The following is an 8385-nucleotide window of genomic DNA, read 5'->3' as shown; positions in this document are numbered from 1 at the left end:
ATGTGAGTCCCATCTATAGCCCCACCGCAGTTTGGGAATCCCATCGCGGCGAAGCCATCTATGATGGCCTGCGCGTTTCCCAGGGTCACTACCTTTGACAGCAGTACCTTGACGATTGCCTTGGCTACTTGCAGGACAACAACCCCCACGGTAGATTTGCCCACGCCAAAGTGGTTCGCGACTGACCGGTAGCTGTCCGGCGTTGCAAGCTTCCAGAGGGCTATGGCCACTCGTTTCTGGACAGTCAGGGCTGCTCGCATGCGGGTGTCCTTGCGCTTCAGGGCAGGGGACAGCAAGTCACAAAGTTCAAGGAAAGTCCCCTTCCGCATGCGAAAGTTTCGCAGCCACTGGGATTCATCCCAGACCTGAAGCACTATGCGGTCCCACCAGTCCGTGCTTGTTTCCCGGGCCCAGAATCGCCGTTCAACAAAATCCACATGCCCCATTGCCACCGTGATGTCCTGGGCGCTGGGGCTCGTGGTTTCTGACAGCTCTGTGCTACTCTCCGACTTCAGGCCCTTACGGCGGTGCCGTAGCCTCCTCGCCTGATTTCTCTGCATCTGCCTCTGGGAAAGGTGTATGATAAGCTGCGAGGCGTTGAGAACGGCCACAACTGCAGCGATGGTCGCAGCGGGATCCATGATCGCAGTGCTGTGGCGTCCGCGCTGTCACTGATCTAAAAGTGCGCGAACTGATTTCCCGCCGGCGCTTTCAGGGAGGGAGGGAGGGCGGTAGTGACTGACGGATGACGACAGTTACCCAAAAGCACCCTCGCCACATTTTTTTACCCAGAAGGCATTGGGGGCTCGACCCAGAATTCCAATGGGCAGCGGGGACTGCGGGAACTGTGGGATAGCTGCCCACAGTGCACTGCTTCCAATGTCGACGCTTTCCCTGGTAGTGTGGACTGACAAAGTCGAATTACTGTCCTTAGTGTGGACACACACGTTCGACTTTCTAATATCGATTGCACATATTCGATTTAACTAAAATCGAACTACTCTCGTAGTGTAGACATACCCTAAGTCACAAACACACATAGTCTGTTTCTTTTTCACCACGAGCCCCTTTTATCCTCAGTTTCTAAACATTACAGGACATCGCCCAGGTCTACAGCAAGTGGAGCTTTTCACTCAGCTTTCTCTCCTCCACCAGCTCACCTTCTGAACTCCCCTGCTTCTTTTCTTTTCTTTTCTTTTCTTTTCTTTCCTCTTTTATGGTGAAACAGACTTGGCTGAGTAGTCTATAGCCACCACCAATTACAATTCCTTAGTACTTAGTGGCTTATATTCTCTCGTTCTGCTCTGTGCCTTTCAGATAATGTAACAACGTCTTTTTAACAATACCCCATTTCCCCGATGTTTTTACTAAATAACATAATGTAATTTTTGTTACCTTAAGATGTTTGAATTCCTTAGAAAGCTTCCACCTTTCTTTATCAAAGCCCTTCCATTCCCATGTAACCCCCAAGGAAATTACCTAGTTTCCTGGGGCTCTGTCTGCTGGCAACTCAGGGAGAGGCACACTGTCCCTGGTAGGAAGGGGGAATCAAGGCAGAGTCAGAGTCTGCCTGGCAACCAATAGGGAGTGAGATGCTCTTCCCAGGGAGCTCAGGAAAGGGGAGAAGTCATTTTTAAGTCAGTCTGGAGCCAGCCAGGGCAAGGGCAGGACTGGTTGTGTGGGGAGCTGGTGAGTCCCAGGCCTGCATGCAGGGTTTAGGGTGACCAGATGTCCCAATTTTATAGGGACAGTCCTGATGTTTGGGTCTTTTTCTTATATAGGCTCCTATTACCCCCCACCCCCTGTCCTGATGCTTCACACTTGCTATCTGGTCACCATAGCAGGGTTCCCCCTGAGAACTGACCTCTAGGGACCTAAAAGCAAGATCCCTCAGCTGGGCTTTTCCCTCTCCACTAATGACTCCCAGTTTGTAGAGTTTTGCTGGGAAACTTCCCCAGCCAGGTTGAGTTACCCTCCAGCTCCCTAGGTGAGACCAGTCACCACATGGTCAGCTCTGCTCTGGCTGCTAGTCCAGGGCTGCTGCCTGCTGTGTGTGTGTCTGGATGCTGGGGTAAAAGACTACCTGGGGTAAAAAACTATACAATTTTAGTATAGTTGTGTAATCTGCACCTTGAGCACTGCACCCCTTTGTGGTGAGGGGAAATCCTGGGACCAGAAGCAGCCTGACTCCTGCCTGAAGAGGATCCCTTCCAGCAGATCCCCTCTGCAGTGACGGAGGAGTCCAGTCATCTCTGAACCTGAGGATCATTCATGGAGTTTGTGAGTGCACCATCTTTTAGTTAGTCAGTCAGGGAAATTGTTTTGGGGATCCCCTACTCCCTAAACTGGGTCCTCAAGCCAGGGAGTAAGGGTTTGGGAATTTTATAACCTGCTGCGTATTAAACCTGTGGAGGGACTTACCACCTCCTCCCACTTGTGAGTCCTTTGGGCGGTGCTGAACCCAGTCAGCCACACTGCTAAACCACTGCAGAAAATATATCGTGGTCATAGGTCATCAAGGGCCCCAACAAAGTACGTGTACCAACGGGACACTAATCTTACATTTGCTGCATCCAGTCACAGGCTGATAGTGTTTTACCCTGTTATGTTATATTTGTCTCCTGTTTAATATAATTATTGAGTTGAATATATTGTATATGTTTGTGTTATTTCTTGGAAGTTTCCAACTATTTGGCAAGTAAGCGGGGATTATCCTGTGGTTAGAATTTTTTCTCCCAAGCTGCCCTGGTGACCCTGCCAGAAAGGAGCAAGGGGGGTGGAGGCACCACCAAATAAATTCATAGGAAAAAAAAAAAGAAGATACACCCTGCTGAGTGGGTGGAGGAATCCAAAAAAAACCCTAGTCCTGTCCATCAAAACCTGTAAGTAGATTGGCATTAAAGAAGGTAACCGGGTGGAGAGGGGGCGCTACCCCCATAAAAGGTGATGAATTGTTTCTTCCACCCTAAGGAGTGCACATAGACCATCTTTGTGTTTAGTTATTCAAAAAAGATTTTTGTTTGAGCTACAATGGCCAGTTAGTATTCTAAATTAAGGCACTTCATTAGTCCTATCCAGGCCCTGAAATATGCTTTTATCTTTAACTCTAGGGCACTATTCAAAAAATCATCTTCCTCTTTTTCATTAATCCAAATGTTTTTTGCCATTCCATGCTTACATTTTCTGTATGAGGCTTTTGAATTCCTGTTTACTCAAGAGTATTTCTATGTCAAGCCTTCCATTTCTTACAGCATTTTTAGCTGCTTTGTTCACCATTTCATTCTCTGATATCCCAATATGCCCTGGGAACCCAGCTATGGCAATAGCTTCAATATAACATACAGTTTCCTGGTACTTCAGTACCAGGAAGCTGACAACAAACTGAAAGAAAATCAAAGAAGAGCAAAATAAAATAGTTAATGAGCTAGAGTGTTGGATTTATGGGGATGGAGTGGAGTACTTAAATATATACAGCTTGCATACATTATTACAGAGGGGGTTAAAAGTGTTTTTATGTAGTTGAAAAGTGGAGATGCTAATGGAGGAAGGGAAATTGTTTAATGTGGTCTCAGGAGATAATAACTTGGGATAATGGGATGTAATTAATAAGAGAGATTTAAGATAAACAAGAAAATATTTCCAACATTGGCTATAGAATATCCTCCAACCTGGAAGCCTTGCTGCTTGAGGCCTTTAAATGTAGGCAGGTCCCAGCACTGGAGGATATGCTTTTGAGAACAATTCTTCATTGACAGGAAGAGAGAGGGGACAACACAGCTCGAGAGATTCTCTCATTTCTAATTTCTCTGATTCTCTTGGTCACACAAAGTCAACTTTCTCCAGAACTATTTACTCCACAAGGTCCATGGGGGGTTTCAAGCAGACATGCCAAACCCGCTAAAAAAACACAGAAATTTGGCTTGTTTTTGGTTTAATTGGTTTGTGAGTTGTTTGTTGGCTAGTTTTTGGCTTGTAGCTTGTTGCTTGTTTCTTTTTTTGATCGGCTCCCAGCAAGCAGGTGCAAGGGGTGGGGGGCAAATAGGTGCAAGGGGCAATCAGGGGCAAGGGGGGGGGAGAGAGTCAGGGGTGCACAGCGGGCCCACCACAGTCCCAGACTGCATGCTGGGGGGATCTAGTCGCATAGAGTGTTGGGGTTCTTAGGGATTGGCCTGTTTTAGCCTTGTTTTGAAATGGGATTAGCTTGGTTTTTGGCTTATTGTGAAAGCCGGGGTGCTTATTTACCATATGAAAGTTGGCAACTTCTGGTTTCAAGTCCAGCACAACACAATACATACTTATCTCTGTTTTCCTTCATATGCATTCCTTCCCTTCTACAGCCATATCTACATGGTTGCTGTGACACATGCGAATACGATATTACAACTTAAGTGATATAACATACCACGGCAATGACAGCATGAAGTCAATGGGTCAAGGCACAATTTATTTTCCAGATAATCTCTTGGCTCCTATAATTCAATATTTTCTCCATCTGATGCATAATCTGTACATACTGGTTTTTAATTATTGTTCCTAAGAGGAAAACCCATTGTCAGACTCAGAGAAATGACCTTATATTGCAAGTGTCCTTGCAGCCATATTGTTAAAGTATCCACATTTCTTTATAACCCCTATTCTGACAGACTTCTGTTTATATTAGAGCATGGTTCAAGCTGTAAGATTTGTTTCTGGATTTCAAATACTCCAATATTTACAGATGTTTGGAAATGGGGCATTGGCTCAGCCCGTTATAAAGATAGAGGCATTTGCAAAATTTGGATCTGGGTTCAACTTGCAAATATCCCCAAAGTTTGAGATGCCTGGCTCCACAGCCTTAAAATTCCACATGTTCTTCAGGAAGAGGAATCCTATTTACAGGAACTCAGTGTTCTTTAATGGAATTCACCTTGCAGGGCAAGACACCACCTGAAGGACAGTGGGAGTTTTAAGCATCAAGGACCTGATTTTTCCAATCCTTTATATCAGTTTTACACAAGTGGAATTTCTTTGATATTGAAGCTTTACATCACCGGGAGAGGAAGGGTGGTCTTGTGATTAAGGCATTGGACTAGAACTAAGAAGAACTGGGTCTGCCTCAGATGTTCCTTTTTGGCAATGGAAAGTCACTCAGACCCAGATCTTCAAAAGCATTAAGGCCCCTAACTCCCATTGATTTCAATCGGAGTTACGTGCCTAACCACTTTTGGGGATCTAGGCTAGTATCTCTATGCCTCAGATCCTCATCTGTAAAATGGGGATAAAGGTTCTCCCCAAGCTCACTCCAGTGTCATCAGGATAAATCCATTTATCTTTGTGAAGAGCTCAGCTCCTACAGAGATAGGTGCTATAGAAGTATCTAGCTAGATAAGACTATATCTTACATTTTGTTACAAGCTTAAGTGTGGCATGAGCAAGCTCTGAAGCCTGGGGTAAACTTGCCCTTCTAGCTACAAAAATTCAACTTCGAAGCACAAATAAAATAAACATTTATTTTCTTTGGGTACTTATCCTGTTTGTATTACTTCAAAATGACTTTGATTTTAATAGTGTGAGTCAAGTAAGAGATCACTTCAGTATAGGCCCTAAATGATCACTCATTGGAAAAAAAAAAAATGTTGACATTTGTATTTCTCACTTTGAAAAGTGGCTCTGGCATATGCCCAGCAATTGCACTTCAAAGACGTCTCACATGAATTTTTCTCATGTGCCTACATGTGTGGTATTTACGTGACAGATATTTTTCTGCTGGCATGTGGGTAAACGTGCATTTTAAATGTCTATAAACATCAATTTACAAGGCAGATCAGAAGACTTCACTAAGTAAATAATATACATTTAACAAATGTATATACTCTGTTTACCAGATAGCTCAGATATGGCTCTTCTGGAGTGGTTCCAGTCTCTTACATGCTCTGTATATTGGATGTGTTTTGTATAATTTAAATAAGTAGGGACCCTAGCAATATATCCATAACATAAATTGCCTAAATATGTACTGTACTAAATATGGAGCAGGATGGCAACAAAATATACATTTTAAAAACAATTTGCAAGTATGCATTTAACTAATAGGCTGGTTCCAAGAAATTTAGACATCTAGTTGGAAATGTGTTTGAACAACTTATAGGTATCCACAAATGTCTTATAGATCCATAGGGAAAAGGTCAGTGCTGTGCTTTTAAGAGGCACAGTACAGAAAGTGTAACTCACCTTTGCCTCTCCCACTCCTGCACCAGCGGGCTGCAGAACCCCACAGCTCAATTTAGACACTTCTGAAGGCCTGTCTAAATTATAGCAACCTCCCCAGGCTATTCTATGGGCCACGGCACTGCCTGGAACCTCCAAGGCATTGCAGCCCCAACCCTGACATATGTCTACCTTCTTCAGCTCCACATGTCTACATACTCCATATGCCAGGGGTCCTCAACTGGCAACCTTAGTGCCTGCACCAAAGTAATACATCTCCAGACAAAACTGGGGCATTTAAGGACCCTATACACTGTTCCAATCCTTTTACTCTGCATGCAGGGCCTGGAGAGGCAGTGAAGATCTCCAATAGATTTTAAGGTCCGAAGGGATTATTATAATAATCTAGACCATTCATAACATGGGCATATAATTTCTCCCAAAATACATAAAAACTTGTGGTTAAACTATAGAATATCCTTCAGAGACACAAGGTGAGTGAGGTAATATCATTTATTGGACTAACTTCTTTAGAAAGATATCCAATCTTGATTTTTAAGCTCCCCATGATGGGAATTTACCACAGCCCTTGGTAAACTGTTCCAAAGGATGGTTTATGGTTTAAAATGATTATTATTTAAGCATAGAATAGGAAGTCATTGTCAGCACCAGGATTAGAACTCACAATTTCTTCGCTATGATGATCATTTCTGGGGAAATTCCTTATTAAGGGCCATGTTTTGATTTTGGCTATTTAGGTATAACTTGAGTCTCTTCAGATCTACAGCAGTGTAAACAAGTGCAGAATGTCACCCAGATTGTGTGTTAGAGTAAATCCATATAGTAAACGGTGAGCACATGCATAATAAACTCCCAAAGAGACAGCAGGTTTGTTTGCTATAATTAAAGGTTTGCCGTAACAACGTTCATTTGTGAAGCCAGTGCTCATGGACAGCATCTAGTTGCCAGTTTGATGTCCTATCAATAGGATAGGACTGATGTCCTATTTATCTATAGGCAATCCCCTAGTCAAAGTAAAAAAAAAAAAATAAAAAAAAAATCATGACCCTCTTACATTTACTGTAGAAGTAAAAGGAAAAATGTGTCAATGATGATAATAATGGTAAGCTTCTAGAATTAGTTTGTGTTTCAAGCGGTTGAGAAAGAATACTTGACCTTGAAGGGTAAGGGTGTGCGGGAGTGAGATTTTCTTTCCTGTAGATTGTATTTACATTTTCACTGCCTCACGACCCCTGTGTTTGCCTTAGGCGGTCCCGTACAGGAGATGGGACCCAGCAGGGGAGAAACACCGACCATTAGCATGGACAGTATCAATGCATATCAATACTGCCATTAAATTATGTCTTCACCTGACTTCGAATTTTGCAGTCAACCTACTCATTCAGTTCTCACTCCCCCCTACTGCCAACAAGAGAATCACTTGTAATCATGGTTTTTGTGTTTAATACAGCTAGGTGGGAAATGGTTTTCTCATTCTGTGAAAAATTTTGAGATATCCCACAATGTTCCCTTATTGAATCAGGACAAAAAGTTGAACTATTAAAAATGTTCGCAAATTGAAAATTCTGGGTTTGGATCTGTCAAAACGTTTTGATTATTTCAAATATTTTATTTTGATTTTGACTTAAAAAAATGTTTTTAGTCTAAATTTATTAAAATTTCAAACCATAAAATCATTTTGACTAAAAAAAACCTGAAAATTTTGGGTTTGAAAATATTGAACAGGACTTTTGTCAATTTCAAAACTTTTTTTTCCAAAAATTCATCATGTCAGGAGACTCGTTGAAACTGATGCTACTTCAAGAACAGTTTTGGTTTCAATGAACTTCTATTTTTTGACAAAAAAAGGTTCATCAACAAATTTCCAACCCTCTCTAGTGATACGAGTACCTTTTCATTAAGGACTAGGAAGTTGGGACCACCAGACCATTTCATGGCCTCTCAAACAGCCATCACAAGCTGACCACCTTAGTTGCCACTTGTGTGGCCTTCAATTGGATAAGTCACCTAATGGCAAAGAATTCTTTATCTCACAATCACTTTCTGCAGCCATCCAGTGTAACAGACACGATCCTTAACTGGTGTAAATTGGCTTAGCTGGTCAGTTGTATTGAAGTCTATGGAACTATACTGATTTATACTAGCTGAGGAGCTCATTATTTGGGGCTAAATACCTCC

The sequence above is a fragment of the Terrapene carolina genome, unplaced genomic scaffold (assembly GCF_002925995.2).
Source record: "Terrapene carolina triunguis isolate 2854851 unplaced genomic scaffold, T_m_triunguis-2.0 Scaffold68, whole genome shotgun sequence".
In the NCBI taxonomy this organism is placed as follows: domain Eukaryota; kingdom Metazoa; phylum Chordata; order Testudines; family Emydidae; genus Terrapene; species Terrapene triunguis.
Note: the sequence above shows the minus strand (reverse complement) of the source record.